Genomic DNA, 18,220 nt, shown 5'->3' on the forward strand with positions numbered 1-18,220 from the left:
CAGCGGGCCCGCATCTCGGAGCCCCTCATTTGCTAACCGTGCAGGCTGTTCAAAGCCTCCGAAACGAGCCTCTCCGTTGCCCAAAGGACTCGAGAGAAAAATGTGCAATTCTATTTTAATGCAGAGCAGTTTCTCCGGTGCCGTGCATTGAGCAAACATGTGGGGGTAATAGAGAGGCCGACTCTCCTATAGGGGTCTCTATTTGCATGCCGTATGTGGCTATAGGCTGCAACAGCTGCTTATAATGAACTTCTTAAAAAAAAGATAAATACGTGTGCGAACCCAGAGAAGTTTTCTAAAACAGGACTAAAAGACAATGAAATGTCCTGCCAGAAAATACAGGAGGCGGAAGAGATTAAAAATAATAATAATATGAGGTGATCCCCCCACAAGCCTTGGCAGAGTTGAGACAGCGCTGCCCGAAGGAGGACCCCGGCAGCTGGGGGGGCGGTGCGGGGGGCCGGGGACGCCCGGGGATCGGGCGGGACGGGGGGAGGTGGTGTCTGGAGCGGTCTGGTAGGACCCAGCCGAAGCACACGGCTCGGCCTTGACTGCATTTCTCCCAAATCTGGTTTTCATAGAGCCGCACAGTAATTACCTAAAGCCGTAACTGTCTCCGAAATTATTCATTAAAGTCATTCCCGGGAATCTAGCGGTGCGAGAGCCTACATTTATGGCCTTTGCGCCCCCCCGAGCATGACATCGTCTCTCGCCTTGCGTCCTCAGCTCAGCATCGCGGAGAGGAAGGGGGAGACAGAGCTGCTCTCTCTTGCCTTCCCCTCGGTGTATTTGTTTGCGGGGGCTCATGTTGCTTTCCCCCTTTTGGCAAAAGAGCGCGATGCAGCCCGGCAGATACCTTGGGAGAGAGGAGGGTATTTTGGGGAGTTGCAGTGTTGTGCGGAAGATCATGTCTGTGCCCTGTGGTGCTGTCAGCGGTGACAGATCCCAGATGCAGTCGCTACTGTATGGCAGATTGAGTTTCTCAGCAGAAAACTCTCTCCCTCCCTCCCTCCCAAACGTCTTCAAAAACCTTCTCCAGATACTGCGGGTCACTTCGGCTCAAACAGGGAGAGAAAGGGGGGAAAAAAGGCTTTTCCTCTCTCCTCCCTCTCTCTTCCTCCCGCCGGATCTCTCCGGGGTGCGCGGGGGGCCATGACCGGGCCCTTGTGCACCCCGGAGGCTGAGGGTCCCTTCTCCCCCTCGTCCTGCTGAGAGCCAGCCGCCGAACTCGGGGACCGTCGTCCAGGTAAGGGGGGCGATGGGGAGCGCGATCCCCGCAGCCTGTCCCTGCTCCCCCGCTCGGATCCCGCCGCCTGAAAGGAGCTGCCCGAAGCTGGGTGGCTGAGGTGTCCCCTTGTCCCAGACGCGGGGATGGGGTAGGAATGGGGGCACAAGGCTAGAGCCCTGGCTGTGCCCCGCCCGCCGCGGCGGGAAAGAGCAGCCGGGACCCCGACCCGCCTAAGGCCCCCGGCCCGGCGGGGCTCGGGCCACCGGGGGTGGTGAGGAAGCGGCGTGACTTTGGGGACTTTGAGCGGGCAGCCGGAGGAAGAGCGGGAGGAGCAGGGGAAGGCTGGCTGGCACCGCTGGGAACACACCGGCCGGCTCGCCGGGAGGACGGGCCAGCCGCGAATACACAGGGGCCGGCAGCCGCTGTTCCGGTGAGCGGCGGAGGTCGGGACATCCTCCCCTCTTCCCTCCTCCCCGCTTTTTTTTCATCTCTTCGCGTAAATACAAGGGGCTCGTGTTTTAACAGCTCTGTCTCTCCGAGACATATAAAGAGTTTCCACATTCCTGTCCTCCCACCTCCATAAAATATTGATGCCTCCCCGAGTGCCCAAATCAGAGGCCAATCGGCTGTAGTGTCTCCTGGAGTTCTTCTCCTCCTCCGTGCAAATGGGTTATGCTTGAGGGCTCGCTGTAGACCGTGATTGTGCAGCTCTCTCCTCCCTATCTTAGAGGAGTAAAGCCTGTGCAATGTATGGCACCAGGGAGGACTCCCGTCCGCGGATGAGCCTTCAAACATTCGCAGAATCTCGAGGAAGGCTCACGGCTCCCGATGGGCAGTTTGGTGTAGCAGCCCTGGGGTCGGAGCGCCCCGGACTTCAATCCCCCTAATTACCCTCTAGATGGAAGCAACCTCATTTTGTTCATGCCTGTTGGAAATGGTTTCAACTAACCCCGCTCTCGGTCCTTCCTTCCCCAAATGAATTGAAAGGCTTTAATTCAACCATTCGCATACCTCCTCCCCCCTTTTCTTTTGTCGTCTTTTTTTTTTTCCTTTTTTTTTTTTTTTTTTTTTTTTTTTTTTTTTCTCTCTGAAGGCAGCTCTTGCCTTTAGCAGAAGTATAATTGTGACCCTGCCTGGTCCTGATCCACAGAGCCTCCTGTAGGGAGCAGTTAGCTGTGGTTGCATTAGGCCAAAGGACCTCCCAAGTGGCGGTGGCCTGGGTGTCATAGGAAGGGACTCTGCACATTGTCCATTCTTTTCCATCAAAGTCCCAGGCATCGTGGAGCCAACAGTTTGGTGAAGAAGGAAAATAGTAAACAAGACTTTCCCCTCCCTTCCCGATCCAGCAGCCCCGAGATCTTCCTGGGACGCAGAAAAGGGAACAAACTTTTTCATAACTTCAGCTCTACGGTGTGATTTACATTTCCGGCTGCTCTGTCAGAGTGGCAGTAATTTACAGCCTGATAAAAAACACTTTTACAACACCAGAACATGTTCGAGTGGTGGCTTACTATACTTTTTTTTTTTTTAAATAGGACACAGGCAAGTAAAAAAAGTTGGTTTTCCTGCCTTTTTCCACCATGACTTTTTGAAGAATAAAATGGGTTGAAGTTGTAGTGCAGGCAAAAAAAAAAAAAAAAAAAAAAAAAAAAAAAAAAAAAAAAAAAAGTAAGAGCAGGCTGAAGAAAACAGGCATAAAGTAAATCCTGCCTTTTGTTTATATGCTGTGTATGATACGTCTACGCCTCTATTTCTCTAAGGTTTTAGTTTTACGGATACTTCTATTATTGTGCTCTCTGGCCAAACCCTACTAGTCTTGCCCCAGGGATTGCTTTCATTTAGCCAAGTAGCTATTGTGTTTAAACAATTTATTTCCTTTAATAATTCATGCCTCTCCGGAGCCTAAAATCGAGTGGGTCTGGTAGCGTTTATGAAAGGGGAAGCATCTTTTATTCAGTTCTAAAACCGGGGTAATAGCGTTATCCCTTATTGAGGAGCATCCGCCTTTACCGGGGCAGGGCAGGACGGGTCTAGAAACTAATGTACAACATCCCCATCCTGGTAGGAACGATAAAGTTTAGTAAATTACAAATATGTGAATTTGGCAGACAGTTAGGGATGAAAATGATCAAACGATTTAAAAAACAAAAAAGAAAAAAAAAAGGCAAGCAATGAATAAACCACATGTAGCAGTTGCCGCTTTCATGACTTTGGTAATTATTTACACCTGAATCATAGTTTACTCCAGCCACGGTTTCAAAAGTAAACCTTTAGAGAATGTAATTATTTCCAGTTTTCTGCAATAGAGATGAAAAAAAAAAAAAAAAAAAAAAAAAAAAAGGAGGTTAGTGAGCAACTGCTGTCTCCCGAGCTCTCATAAAAGACTTTATGTGCGTTTCCATCCCAAAGACACAAGCAGCCGTTCTGCGTCCTCTCCTCCCATCCATACAGGAGGGCTCACTGTCATCTGTGCGCGTATTTACGGCCTAATGGGAGAGTCCTGAGGGTCACATGGGACGGTGCCGCTGCACATATAGATATAGATATATATACATACAGCCACAGACATTTGCCTATGTGTGTGCGTTCAGTCAAGACACCAGTATTGAAGCACGTGTGAGTGAGCTCCCCGGCTCCTTCCTTCAGCTCTATAATAGCTCTGTTATTTTTACTAAACGATCAGGATGGCTCTACGTGACCCTTCGTCATTTAAAACCATTTTCTATCATTGCTCGTGTGCCGGGGGTGGGGTGGGGAGGGGGGGTGGATGGGGAGGGGGGAGGAATCGACAGGTCATTGAGAATAACCGGGAAAGCCTGTGATGTATAGCACGTTTTATCTTTATTTAGGCAACACGTCGTTCGCAGGATGGCCTGAGTTTCAATGCGCGACAAGGGCATGAAGCACATCTATCCTCGGGGAGGTGTGGGCAGGCTTGGGGAGCTGCTGTGGCCGGGGAACGGCTGGGCGAGCCCAAGGGCAGGGAACCCTTTCTTTCCCCTGCTGCCCTTTCCTGCGTATGAATTCTGCACTTTATGGGGAAATTTAAAAAAAAAAAAAAAAGAAAAAAAAAAAGGGGGGCTGCTCTCCGTTGTCGGAGCTCCTCTGCCACACTGGCTTGGGTGTGTGCGGCGGCCGCAGGCAACAATCCAAGGGCGGTGAGCTGCCAGCTGCGAGTATTTTCAGTATTTCACTGCTCCCCCTCCTCGAATCCACCGCACTTCCCGGGTCGGGGCTGCCTTGGCATCCTCCATAGAGCATCCTCGTGTGCACTGTATCCCGGGGCCGGGCTGGGATTTAAAGGGCTCTGAAGAAGGCAGTTCGCTTTTAGGATACCGATTCTGGCTTGGCTCTGGTGGGCGTCCCGGGGGTAAAAGCGGGGAGAGGCAAACCCGTGGTTTAGAGCGCAAGCTCCTGCCGGTGGGGTGCGGCCCTTCCTGCGGCGGGGCAGGCAGTGCCGGCCGGTGCCCTGGCGGGAGCTTCTCGGGCACATCCCCGCACACCCTCCGGCGGGAGGAGACCGTGGCCGGGCATTCCCGGGGCTGCCTCCGAGCCCCTTCCCTCTGCCCTGCCCCTACCTGGCGCGGCGGCTGTCTGCACTCGCCCAGCGGGGGATGCTAACGAATGGAAAAAATATCCCCACGCAACAGTTTTTAAACTTCCTGGAGCTTCCCCAAACAACCTCAAATCTATAGATCTGTGAGGATTTTATATACACTGCCTCACTCAGAGTAACACGCTGCTGGTGCATTAGACACTAGCTGTAGGAATATGTGGACCTAAACATATATATTGGGCCATGGATTAAGAATCTGCATCACCTTGGATTAAGGGCTCACTCCTCAGGGTTTTTTCTTGTCACTGGCTCCTCCTCTGTAAAACAGCTGTTAGAAAATGTGTTCCCCGAAGGACAACGAGTTCGTTGTTGGATTTTTGGGTTGGTTTTTTTTTTTTTTTTCAGTTTATTCCCCCCAACCCACATCTTGGCTGAGGGAAGGTAATACTGTGCTGGATACAGGGAGGCGAGAAGGGACAGTAACTAACTGTAATTCATTTTCTAGAGGTATATCACGTCAAGATATGCTGCATCATACCTCTCTATCTGTGATGGCCGATCATATGTACATAGTTATTCGCAACGCTATTATTAGGGGGTCTTTCTTATTTTTGAAAACAAAGGTGTTTTGAAGACGTACCCAAACGTAATATAAAAAGCGTACATCTTATTAAAGATGGGCAGTGATAGTTGCCACCACAACATCTCATTAAAACCGACAAAAAATAGAGATTGAAATATGATAAGACCATATAAAATATTTTGTGTGTAAGATGTGTAAGCATAGAAGGTGTTTAAAACGGTAGCATTTTTATTTTGCTTATTTTTTTCTTTTTTGTTTAAAGCGAAGTGGTTATTTTCTTTAATGGTCTACACACATACATGTGTGTATATAAATGTATGTATAGATAGATGTATGTGTCCTTCTGCCTGAAGAGAGCTCTAACACCTGTTGCAAGCCCCAAAATAGAAGATCACACTGTAAATTCTTCCTGCGACTTTTTTTCCTAATGATAAGCACTCTTCTGGGACAAAACAGCCACGAGAAAACTTTACTAAGTAAACGTCCACGAAAATATCTTCGAGGCTGAATTAATTTTATGTTGGGATGAAAAACGTGCCGGTTCGGCCCGTGTTTCCCACCTCCGAGGAGATCCCTGGCAACCTTTTCGCTATTTTCTTAAATTCTGTGGAAACTGGATAGTGACTTTATACTGATTTTGTGCCGACTTCCTGAGCAGCAGGACGAAAAGTATGGTAAAATTAAAAGGGCTCTCGGGGAGAGTCAAAGAAAGTACCATTTTCTCCTCTGCTATTTGAGGGCTCTTTCCAGGGGTTATCTGCACCCAGAGCACCGAGGGGCCGCCTGCTGCTCCTCGGGGCTGCCGTGGCACCCGGGGGAGCCCGCGGAGCCCCCGCTCGCCTCCCGCGCCCCGGGCGGAGCTGCCCCCGCCCCGCCGGCGGCACCCAGGGGAGGGGGCCAAGCCGCCGTAATTATTTTCCCCCCAGATGTTGTCCTGGCATTTAAAGGGCTAAATCTCGACTTCCAGGCACGCAGCTGGGGTATGTTGTATCCTATCAATTCATAACAAGGAGGCATTTTGGAAAGACTCGTAAGGATATTTATTTTAAAATGTGTGCTGAAAAGATATGTGCTGGGGGGAGGAGGGACAGGGTTGGGCGTCTCGAGTTTTGTTTCTAAGCCAAAACGGCACAGTTCGAGCTGTGAACAAATGGTTTCCAGAGAATAGTTCTTTTCTCTTTCTTTTCCCTGCAAGAAGTTTGTTTGAAGTACCCGGAGTTTTTAATGCTAAATAATATTAATACCAAAATGAATACTTCGGGGCTTCTTGTTTCAATTTTGAAAAGCTGGCATGTGTGAGTTTTTCTTTCTTTCTTTCTTTCTTTCTTTCTTTCTTTCTTTCTTTCTTTCTTTCTTTCTTTCTTTCTTTCTTTCTTTCTTTCTTTCTTTCTTCTCTTCTTTCTTTCTTCTTCTTTCTTTCTTTCTTTCTTTCTTCTTCTTTCTTCTTTCTCTCTTTCTATCTTTCTTCTTCTCTCTTTCTCTTCTTCTTTCTTCTTTTCTATTTCTCTCTTTCTCTCTTTCTTCTTTCTCTCTTTCTCTCTCTCTCTCTCTTCTCTCTTCTCCCTCGCTCTTCTCTCTCTCTTTCTTCTCTCTCTTTTCTCTCTTTCTCTCTTCTCTCTCTCTTCTTTATTTCTTTCTTTCTTTCTTTCTTTCTTTCTTTCTTTCTTTCTTTCTTTCTTTCTTTCTTTCTTTCTTTTTCTTTCTTTCCTTTTTCTATTTAATTCTTTCTTGCTTGCTTTCTCTTGCTTTCTTGTTTTCTTCCCATTTCTTGCTTCTCCACTCCTTCTTGCTTTCTTCTAAATTTCCCTCTTTATCTCTTGCTTTCTCTCTGTCTTGCTCTCCCACCCTCTCACTCTCTTTGCTTCTCTCTTTCTTACTGACCCCCTCTCTCCCGCCCTAGTTTTCCCCTTGTTTCTGAAAACTCCTTTTAACCGTACTGTGTTCGGGATACTGTTGCTGGTAAAGGAAATAAATAACCTAATAAATAAAGCAGGCTCCTGTTATGACAAGTTCCAAGCCAGAGCAACATTTTATGAGTTAAAATAGCCCTAGAGGGGAGAAAAAAAAACCAAACCGAAACAAAAAAAACCCAATAGAGACAAAAGCGTTTAACAGCGGGTGAAGCTGTCAGTTGCGGAGGTGTGGGACGGGGCGCAGGGCGCACCTCGCCCCAGCAGCCCGGAATGGGCACCGGGAATGGGCAGCTCGGCAGGGTTCCCTCCCCGCCGCTTCTCTTTCTTTCAACTCTGCCAGCGCGTTGAAACTATTGCGAAAATAGCGAGGGATCACGTCAGCTCTTTCTGGAGGCCGAAGGCTGCCTGATCACCTTGGACTCAGCCGGGCGTTATCCCGGCGGCTCCTGCCGCCGCCCCTTGGCTCTGCCTGGGTGGGCAGCGGCGGGAGCCCGGGACCGTGTCCGCCGGGACCCCACGTTACCCCAGGGCCGGCATCTCTGAACGCGAGCCCGGAGTGCCAACAGAGTCATGCCGCTGCCGCTAGGCACATTCCTCTTTAGAAATGGAGAGGGAAAATAAAGTGCTGCTGGGGGAATTGTAGAGAGCCGAAGTCTGAAGACGGTTTGCTCCTCTGCAGACACTGGGAGGGGTTTCCCTCCGGCCGGAGGGAGCCATCCCCAGCCGGGAACGGAGTGGATCTGCCTGCCCGGAGACGAACGGAGAAAAGGGGTGACAGCCCCCCCCCGCGGCTAGAAAGAGCCCTTCTCTTTTCTAATCGCTTGCATGTGCCTGCTCCCTGAGCAGCCCCGCTCTGAGACGCGGCAAACACCGTAACAACTCGCGTGTCGTAAATTACAGAGACCTCACCCTGGGGCAGGGAGATGCTGGGGAGGCGTCCGGTTTGTCTGCAACTCTGGAAGGCACGGGAGGAACCGGCCTTGCTGCTTCCCTCACTTCCCTTTTCCATCTCTCCTCCTCAGCCGACTCCTCCACCGAGGGTGATACCGCAATGACTCACTAGCACGTTTCGGTGTAAGGGAGACTTTTTGTCTCTCACCCCCACCCCCACACCCTTTTTTTTTTTTTTTTTTTCAGTTGTTAACTCCCGTTTATGATCGAAATGTTACTCTCTTCGTTTTGCTTCGTTCTTACTGCCATTGGTTGGCCTGGGTTTAATCAGAAGGAAAAAATGCTCGCCACAAATGTAGCTATTGTTTGGGTTTGGAAAGACGGGGGCCAGGGGAGGAAAGCAGAGAGAACGGGAGACCGTGAATGACAGTGACGGTGGGACCATCCGCCTCACCGAGTCCTGGTCCTGCGCTCAGCTCTTCTGAAAACAAAGCTCCCTCGTTCCCCCGTTTGCCCTCACCAGTACACAGGGGAGCCGGGGGCATGTTATCTCAGGAACATAATGCTAATAAATGTGCTCAGATGTTGGACATTCCCCTTGCCTGTTTTATAGGGTTTCGCTGGTGGTGCTTAATGGGCTGGGTCACCGGGACTGATGCTAGCAAGATTATTAGGATTAAGTAACCTAATGAATCGTATGGCCATTAGCGGGCTTTGAAAGAAGGTAGTTTTCCCTGTAACCTGGTCTCCTGTCTCTTAACAGAGGCAATTATTTTTAACTGTCTCTCAATCACCGGTCGGAGGGGGGCTTTTTTTTTTTTTTTTTTTTTTTCCCCAGTTTATTTGTTTAAAACCTTTCTCTGATGCTTAGAAATTGATTTATCCGCAGAAGGAGCCTGTCATTTTATCTCGGGGTTTCTCCGAACCGCTGAGCGAGCCAGACGTTGCGGCCGCTCCCGCTCTGCTCGGGAGGGAACAGCCACCGCCGGTGCTGTCTTTTCCCTCCACTGGCCAAGTGCTGCGTCCCTCGGACGCGGCCTCCGGAGTGCTTGAGGAGGATTTATACTTTTTTGCAGAGAAGAGTTTTTCTTGCGTGTCTTTTGCCTAAGCCAGGTAAGCGATGCGAGCTCGGTTCCTCCTCCAGCGGCTCGCCTCCGGGGAGCTCTTGCAGGTTCCTTCCTGGCGGGTTCCACCGCCCTGCACTCGGGTACCGCCACCGGGAACCGCGTCCCACGGCCCGAGGGACGGCGCTGGGCGAGCGGGGCGGCCGGGTGGCGACAGAGACAGGCAGGCAGCACCGGAGCCTGCAGCTGCCTTCGCTCCGCGGGGCAGCCATGGCCAGGGCGAGCGCAGGTTGTCAGAAGGTAACTCTCGGCCATCCCTGTCTTCCATGGGGAGGAGAAGCCAACAGCTATTATTATCGTTATTATCATCATCAACATAATGATAATAATCATTATTATTATCATGACTATTCTTTTTTTGTGGCCCCGAGGTTTAAGATTTTTTTTTTCAAACTTCGATGTTTTCACTCCTACCTCCCTCCCGCAAGAAGGTAGAGTTTGAATATGGGCACAAGTTATATAAGCTCCTTCGGGGAGGCCGGGCCAGCGGTGTGAATATCCGTTTTAATTAGAACCAGTCTTAACGGCTGATTCAAATGGATCAGGTCTGAAATATTTGCACACCGTGCTCATTTTCCGGACAGTTCACACTTTAAAAAAAAACAAAAACAAAAAAACAAACCAAAACAACCCCTCCCCCACCCCCCAAAAAAAAACCAAACAAAAAAAAACCCCGGACATATTGGTGAAAAATTAGAAAGGGGGTAAAACCCGACAAGAAGTAGTTGGGAGAACAGTCCTTTTGTCCGAGCCCGGCGCTGCCTACTGAGCCGCTAGCGGCGGCGGGGCTAGGATGAAAGAGCGCAGGGGTTTGGGGCCGCGTCGGCCGGAGGCAGAGCAGGGCCCAGCCTTTGCTGCCGGAGCAAAAGAAGATGGGAAGACCTTGCCTGGCGAGGCCAGGGCCCCTTCTGAAGAGCTACCACCGAGCGGCATCTCCCGCGCCGAGCGACACGGCGCTGGCAGGGTGACAGGGGTGAGCAGGCTGGTGGCAAAACTGGATGCCTCGTTTTCCACCTCTGAAAGCTCACGGATAAGCAGCGAGGGGCATCGCACCTGCCGGGCTGTCTGGCTCCCAGCAGCCGGGAAGGGGCTGTTCCTCGGGAGGCCCTGCGGCAGGAGCAGCGCAAGGTGTCCGCCAGTAGAGTAGAAGAAAGCTCCAGCCCGCCTGACTTGGAAAGAATCCACTTTCCCACAGCTTTTTCAATCCCCAATACTTTTCACACCCTGTTAGGAGTTAATACCGCCGAAACCGCTAAACGCTTCCATGCCTAAAGGTACGCCCCGCTAGGGGCTGCGCCTGGCGGCCCCCGGCCCCGGGCAGGACGGGCGGAAAGGGCTCTTTCCCCGCTGGAAATTCCTCGGATGCTTCTTACTTCGGCTAACACATCGGGCTGACTTTCTTTGAAAGGGCTTCTGCGGGCAAGGGAGGGGAAGGATTCCCCAGATACCTTTCGGGGAAGAACGATAGTGCTCCAGCTCCCTGGGTAATATTTCAGATGCCAGTCTCTCGGCGTGGAGTGCTGGCTGGGGGTCAGCTATGCGGCCTGGGCTCCGCAACCAGCACCTCTGGGCGGCAGCGAAGCCACACGGGGCTGGGGAAGAGGGCTGGGAGAGGAAGGTGTGTGTATAAAAAAACGGAATAGATCGTAAGTGTAGCTGACTTTTTATTTTTATTTTTATTTTTATTTTTATTTTTATTTTTATTTTTATTTTTATTTTTATTTTTATTTTTATTTTTATTTTTATTTTTAATGGGAGTTATTCTTCGAGTTTGGTTAACCTCGCACCTTTCAGCCGAGGGTCGCCCACAGCCGGTGCCGCCCCGGCCGGCGGGCGGTGCCCCGAGAAGGTCCGAGGGCAGCGGCTGCTCCGCTCCGCTCCGGCGGTAGCTGACCTCGCCCCAGCGCCTCCGCCCACCCCGCAAGGCCAAGGGCAGCCAGAGGGCTTCATTTTCCCTGAGCTCACAGCGACGATGCGATAACCGAACGCGCGCCGCAGGAAAGAGCCGGTCGGGGTAGCATTTCCCGTCCTATTTTCCCACTGAAGTAATCGCTGGGAAATGCCGGGTGAGATTTCTTGCCACTGCTTTCCAAACCAGCAAACACCGTCCTCAGGAAAACCGCTCGGCTGGGATGTCCCCAGCTCGCAGTAGGAGCACTTGTCTCCGAGAAGCACAAAATTCACTCAGAAATCTTAACTATTAGGTAATATTCGGCGGTCAGACCAGAAGTGCCAGTCTTCCAAGCAGTGGGACATGTAGGCTGTCGTTCAGAGCCTGAAGGGATTTGTCCGGCGTGTCTGTCTTCACAAAACAAAGGACTTGGTCCCGGATGTAAAGTGAGAGCATCTCTGGAGTCCAGAGTTGCCGTGCTCCCCTCCAGCCCTCCAGGCACAGGGATGTGCCTCTTCTTGCACCCCTCAGCTCATAACGAGCATTTAATTTGCAGTAATGCTGGGGAAGGTTGGGACACCAGATCGATGGGCACCACCGGGATGTACCTTTAGATATTTTGTCCCCAGCCCCCGGCGAACACTCTCAGCCCTGTAAGGTTAGCAGCACCCCTCAGCTTCCCTTTTGCTGTCCGCTCAAAACCCGTCAAAATCTTGCAGAGGGAAAGGGAAATCCATCGGTAACGTGCATTTGGTGGGACACTGCACAACTCAGATTAGGCTTTTTTCCTCCCAGTCAGAAAATGCCCTGCGGACTGGCTGCGGAGTGTTCCGCACGGGGAGAAATTGCGGTGCCAGGACAGCTCCCGGGGCACAGGCTCATTCCCAGGCGGGGATGACAGGCTGATTCCCAGGCGGGGATGACAGGCTGATTCCCAGGCAGGGAATGCGATTTCCCCGGCTGCCCTGTCCCTGCCCAGGACACGCACGACCCCCCAGGCAGGTCGTGGCCGGCTGCAGCCTCTCCCCGCCAATCCTGGGTTACATCTCTAGGGCTGTGCTCGCCGAGTGGCAACTCTCCCGCCTCTCCTTGCTTTCCCCCATCGCCCGCCGCTCCTGTGTCCGCTCAGCCCGATCCAGACACTCCACGCTCTCGGCCATCCCAGCAGGGCGGATGTCCGTATAGGATAGGGCCAGCTCCTTCCTCAAGCTCCTCAGGCCTCGGCAGGCCTCTAAGTTCTGCCCAGACTGAGGGACCTGCTCTGGACTGTGCTACACAAGCCATGCAGACGCCCTCGCCGCTCAGATGTAACTACCAAGGGTCTCTTCTGCCGGCCTGGGATAGGTGTAAACCAACTGGACAATGAGTGCCTTTCATCTCGGTGGCACCATTCATTCAAAAAGCACATTGAGTCCCAAGCCGAGAGCTGGGAGGACCTTTGAGGAAAGGATGCTCTTTGCAGGCGAGGTTGAGAGCATTGGGACCCGAGCACGGCAGCCGGGAGGCCAAGGAGCGCTTTCCCAGCAGCTGTGACCCGCGGGGAGCTGTCACCGCCCGCTGCCCGCGGCTGCCGCTCCCCGCCCTGGGCGGAGCAGGTGGCAGCGGCTCCAGCGGGATGCAGGCTCCCGCAGCCCCGTGTGCCCCCACGGCCCCGCCCGCACTGCAAGGAGCAGGCAGGACGGGAGGGAGCCCAGCTCGTGTTTAAAGCCGGGTATCGCACCCACCCGAGCAGCAGCGGTGCGATCAAACACATCCTCCTCCCCACCCCCCGCCCCAGGTGCTTCCCGGGCGGCGCGGCTCCTCCCCGTGTGCGTACACGCACATGTATAGTTAACCCATAAATTATTACAGATTATTTACATATTGTACATATATTTATATATTTAATTTATATATTGTATAATATATTTATTTATTATATTTATTAAGTGACCTTTTTAAAGAACAGAGAGCTAGCCCCGCAATTCCCCCTACATTTGTTCCATGAGCTTGCAGATCTACAAGCAGCACAAAGTGAGGACTCTTTAAATATACATTTTACATAATAAAAATATAAAATCATACGCAAATTACTCAAATCATACAACATTAATGTAACCACATATCAACATGTATGCATAGATGCAGGTGGGAACTTAACTGACATGCTCCGGTTTGCTGATACGGCAGGATGAAACAAGAGATATGGGGTGATGGGGTGTGATAAGAGTGTCCTTTGGATGTGGAGCTCGCGGAGGGGTCTGCCAGGCTCCCCCTCTTAGGGCTGAGCCGTGGCACCGCCCCTGATCCCGTGGGAAAGGGGCAGGATTTCCCCGACGCTGCCCCCTGCTCGGGCGAGGTGGGGCAGCGAGACACGAGTGCCTGGTTTTGGAGGCAGTACCGTGTCACCTCCGGCGCTTCCCGGCAGAAACCATCTCGTTTATCAGAGGATGCAAGAGCTGCCTGGAGTTACGAGCAGATACCAACCTCCTTCAGGCCCCCAGTAAAAATAAAGAAAAAAAGTTTGAAGGAGAGAGCTCCCCACTGACAGTAGGGAAACAGGATGAGATCTCCTCTCGGTGCATTGTGTAGAGGCGAGGCTGGTTTTCCTTCGTGTTCTTTTTGCAGAACTTACTCAAGTGCCTTAAATTCGTTTCCAAAACTCGCGTGGCACAGCTTTCCAAAACATCCTTATGAAAGAACAGGCGTTTGCCGATTTTTTTTCTTTCCCCCTGTAACTGTACATTGCGGTGTACAAAAATCATGGATAAATGCATACGTCCACCCCTCCTTTAATAATCTTATATAGAATCACTGTGCAACATATCAGAGCAATGATTTCAGACCTGACTCATCCATTTTGTCAAAAGAAGGGATAAAAATAATATGGAGAGGAGAGGAGAGGAGAGGAGAGGAGAGGAGAGGAGAGGAGAGGAGAGGAGAGGAGAGGAGAGGAGAGGAGAGGAGAGGAGAGGAGAGGAGAGGAGAGGAGAGGAGAGGAGAGGAGAGGAGGAGAGGAGAGGATGAGGAGAGGAGAGGAGAGGAGAGGAGAGGAGAGGAGAGGAGAGGAGAGGAGAGGAGAGGAGAGGAGAGGAGAGGAGAGGAGAGGAGAGGAGAGGAGAGGAGAGGAGAGGAGAGGAGAGGAGAGGAGAGGAGAGGAGAGGAGAGGAGAGGAGAGGAGAGGAGAGGAGAGGAGAGGAGAGGAGAGGAGAGGAGAGGAGAGGAGAGGAGAGGAGAGGAGAGGAGAGGAGAGGAGCCCCCACCGTTTTGATTATTAGTATTTTCCCGTCGGTGTCTGCACGAAGAGCCGAGAGAGGATGCAGGGCAAGGCAGAGGGAGCTGCCGAGCCCCAGCAGCCAGGGAGCTGGGAGCTCAGAGCTGCTGAGCATCGCTTCCTTTCCGCAGGAAGGTGAGGATTGCAAAAAGAAAAATATAAGAAGTGAAAAAAATTCTAAAAGAAAAAAAATTAGAAGTTAAATAAAAATAAGAGGGGAGGAAAAGAGTGAGAAAAAGGGTAAGAAAAAGGAAGGAGGAAACGTAAAAGGCTGCCTTGTGTGTGGGAAGGGGTTGGATCCTCACCTGTGGTTGCAGGGTGTCATCTGTCGCTGCGCTGGGCGTGCGGGGCTGGCACCGCCCTTCCCGGGATGGGGATCTGGCCTCACGCCGTCCCACGAGCCGAGCCCGACATCAAAGGGCACGCGATAGACAATGTGGAGCACACATGGGAGGCTCGCTAGGCTCTTCTGTCAAAACTGTTTCCTGGCGTTTTCCTGCCCTATCAGACCTGGCTCCCCAGCACCCTCACGGGACCATAGAGAAGCTGCAGGGACTTGTAGAGCTGAGCTGTGAATACATGCAGCACACATACAGCTTCTCAAAGAGGCCCGGGAAGCTGACAGTTTCCTTTTTTTTACTCCATGGGGATACAGTGACTTGCAGCAAATTAGTAGCCATTGTCATTCAGGGGTGGTTTTAATTATCTTTTTGGGCCTCTGCAGATTTAGTGAATCTCCTACTACTTTCTTGCACAAATTAGGTGTCAACCCACAGTCCACTTCCAAACTCATCCCTTGCAAACAATATCTCACCTTCTTTGCATCTACATCCCTCCAGCCAACATCTAGCTCAGCCAAACACAGCAAATTTCTCTACTTCAAGTTCAAGAACCTGATGGATATTCCTTTACCCTTGCTTAATGACTGCATGTGACTTGTCCTATGATCTGCCAAGGTCTGGAATCACCTGACATTGGTTGTAATGGGAAATGGAGAAGGATTTTATGGCTCTGCATTGTTGAAGAGCAGAGAGGAAATGGTGAATGGAATTAAGATCATTTCTGCATGAGGATTCAAAAAAAAATTATAAACATTTTAGGTAACAATTAAAATAAAGTTCTGGTTTAGGGGGAAACTGGGAATTTGCAACACATTTTAATGACTATTTGTTTCTATATATTTTTAAAAGAATTCATTAATTCACACCATGTTATATTGAGAGGTTACAAAAAAAAAAAGAGCAATCTGTTTGTGAGCATCAATTAACATACTGCAGTACACTACAATATATGCTACATATGTATATGTGTTCTCATTGCCACAAAAATCTAGAGTAAAACTTTAAGTGTTTGCAGAGATTCCAAGGCACAGCATTTAGAAAGGGTCACTGCAATCCTTCATACCATCCACACCTAGGAAGCTCCTATTACTTAACTGGGACACAAGCCCAGCTCACAAACAGAACAACACTGGGGATTGGGTGGAAATCTGGCGTTTAAATTTAGACTATCTTTTTCATATCATCATGTCTTTACCTAGTAACTCCCCCAGCACCAGGGAAGCCACTAAGATGCATGAAGTTCTGCTCCACACGTGCACTGAAGCCTTTTGGTCTTGACAGGGCTAAGTGTGTATCTTGCACCTAATCCCATCAGGATTCACAGACAAAGCCTTGTCTCCTCCCTGAGAGAGCCTATTCTGGCAGTACATGTGCAATCCATGCTCTCCCAACAGGAATCTGCACGAAACACAGTGGACCAGCAGCTCCATTTCTCAGAGCAGGTTGTTAGTCATGCAGGTACTGAAGGAGGTAGCCATGTCCATCTTCTTAATCTCTCTGCTTTGGGGAATTCACAGCCACATATCCCATAACCACAGTGTGCACCTTACATCATATCAGGCATCTAAAGGACAGGGAAAAGAAATAACCTTTTTTCTCTTGACATTACACTAGTCTCCATATAATGATGGATGATTCAGTCCCTCTTCCCTTCTCCTGTGGCAACACCAGAACAGCTTCTACCCAGACATCAGTATACTGTTATAGAGAGTGAGAAATAGAAGTTGAACCCTCCTAAGGAGCTGAATAAGGTCCCCAGAGCTTTATATCCATATATTTAAAAAGTATTATTCAGTTTCTGATTAAAAATACTTATTTTCCACCACCTCAATGCAATAAAAAACTAAAAGCCATTGAACAGGTAGACATTCCTGACAGATCCAGGCAATGCTGAGATGTTTGCAGGAAAGTGATGGAAGATTTTGTTCCCAAGGGAAAAAAGAAGGGAGGGTTTTTAAGCCTCTGATATGTCAGTCTGAAGCAGTCAATGCTTTGGAAAAGGTCCAAACTGGACTGCTTCCTTTGGATTGCATAAAGTGGTGATGGACTTTGCAGTCCTGGGTAAGGACAGTGCATAGCTGTGCCCATGTGGCTGGAAATGCATATCCTCAAAAGCACCAGGGCAGGATGTGCTTGTGGAGGCATTGCTGGCATGATCTAACTGCAGCTGGAGTGCCCAGGGAGTGCACACACTTCAGACACCTGTCCTGGAGGATGAATCCTGCAGGCTCTGTGCAGCCATCACCTCTGCTCCCCACAGATGCTGCCATGTCCTTGCTGTGGCTCCTCATCCTCCCTAGGCTCCTGCTTCAGAGCTCATGCTGCCCTTAACACATGAAAAAAAGGAGTTTAGTCTGGCCTCATGTACAGTGTTTGTGGAGCCAGGACAAACTCAGCACAGGCGAGTGAGCCTTTGAATATGCATCTCCATTGCTTAGAATAAAGGAACTCAAAGCCTCAAACCCACACACCTAATATGTGCTGAGGCTGCTGGAATAGGGAGTAGAGCATAACAAAAGCACAACTTTTGAAATATTTGAACCAAATCTTTGAGCCAATCAAATTGAAACCAAATCTTCCTTCTGGACCAAATCCTTCTTTCTGCCACTAAAGTCTGTCAAAGACATTTATTCCAATAAATATTTTAAGAACTCAGGGTTGATGCTAAAACAAAAAATCTTAGTGCCTTACACAGGCAATCAAAACTAGAATTCACATAGCTGATAATGAGGGGAGGTTTTGGGAAGTACAATTTCTGGTAAGGAAAGGAAGTAGAGGAAGGAGGGTTTGTGTGCCCAAGGCCTCAAGCAGCCCCTAACCCACCCCCATAAAAATAACCACATAATTTATAATCATTCATAGCAGTTGGAATTGTCCTGACTTTTAAAATACTTTTTTCATTAGACAACCCTTTATTCCTTGTAAAGCATATTATTGATCTTAATATGCAGAAAATGCCATAGCTAGCAACTCAGAATGTCAGTGCCATTTTTGCTAAACAATGAGAATTGATGAGGTTTGGCAAGACATTAAAATATTTAACACTATAACTTTGAGAAGTCTTTTATGTGTTTGTGCTAATAGGAAAATCTTTTAACAGGAAAAATGTTTTTCTCTGCTTCACTATAAACCTCCAGTGAGGGCTGATTCTGTTTGCATTAAACCCAATGGGAGGCTTGTTACTGACTTCAAAGTCAGTTCCAAGAGGAATTCCACTTTAGAAAATCATTACTAGAAAAAAAAAATCATAGACTTCTAGTTACGTGACTAATGCCATATAAATTAGCACTTAATTATGTGCCCTAACACTTCAGACTCTTTGGGGAGAGCACTTTTGGTCTAACCCAGAAAAGTTGCACATTAGCAGCTTACTATAGTGGATATCCCAACTCTTGCAGCATCATCTCATCTGAGGCATGGGACCAGGACCAGGTGCAGCA

At 49.8% G+C, this 18,220-nt stretch overlaps 1 protein-coding gene and 1 long non-coding RNA gene across 2 annotated transcripts in view; one reads left to right on the forward strand and one right to left on the reverse strand.

The window, feature by feature from the left end:
- Nucleotides 1-18,220, reverse strand: part of CEP44 (centrosomal protein 44) — a 494,127-nt gene that overhangs the window by 325,763 nt on the left and 150,144 nt on the right. The window lies entirely within an intron of this gene.
- Nucleotides 533-8,761, forward strand: LOC306802014. Its single transcript, XR_013774249.1, has 2 exons — nt 533-1,246; nt 8,418-8,761. It is a non-coding gene; the product is annotated as an uncharacterized lncRNA (long non-coding RNA).

This window comes from Erithacus rubecula, assembly GCF_903797595.1.
Source record: "Erithacus rubecula genome assembly, chromosome: 5".
Lineage (NCBI taxonomy): Eukaryota > Metazoa > Chordata > Aves > Passeriformes > Muscicapidae > Erithacus > Erithacus rubecula.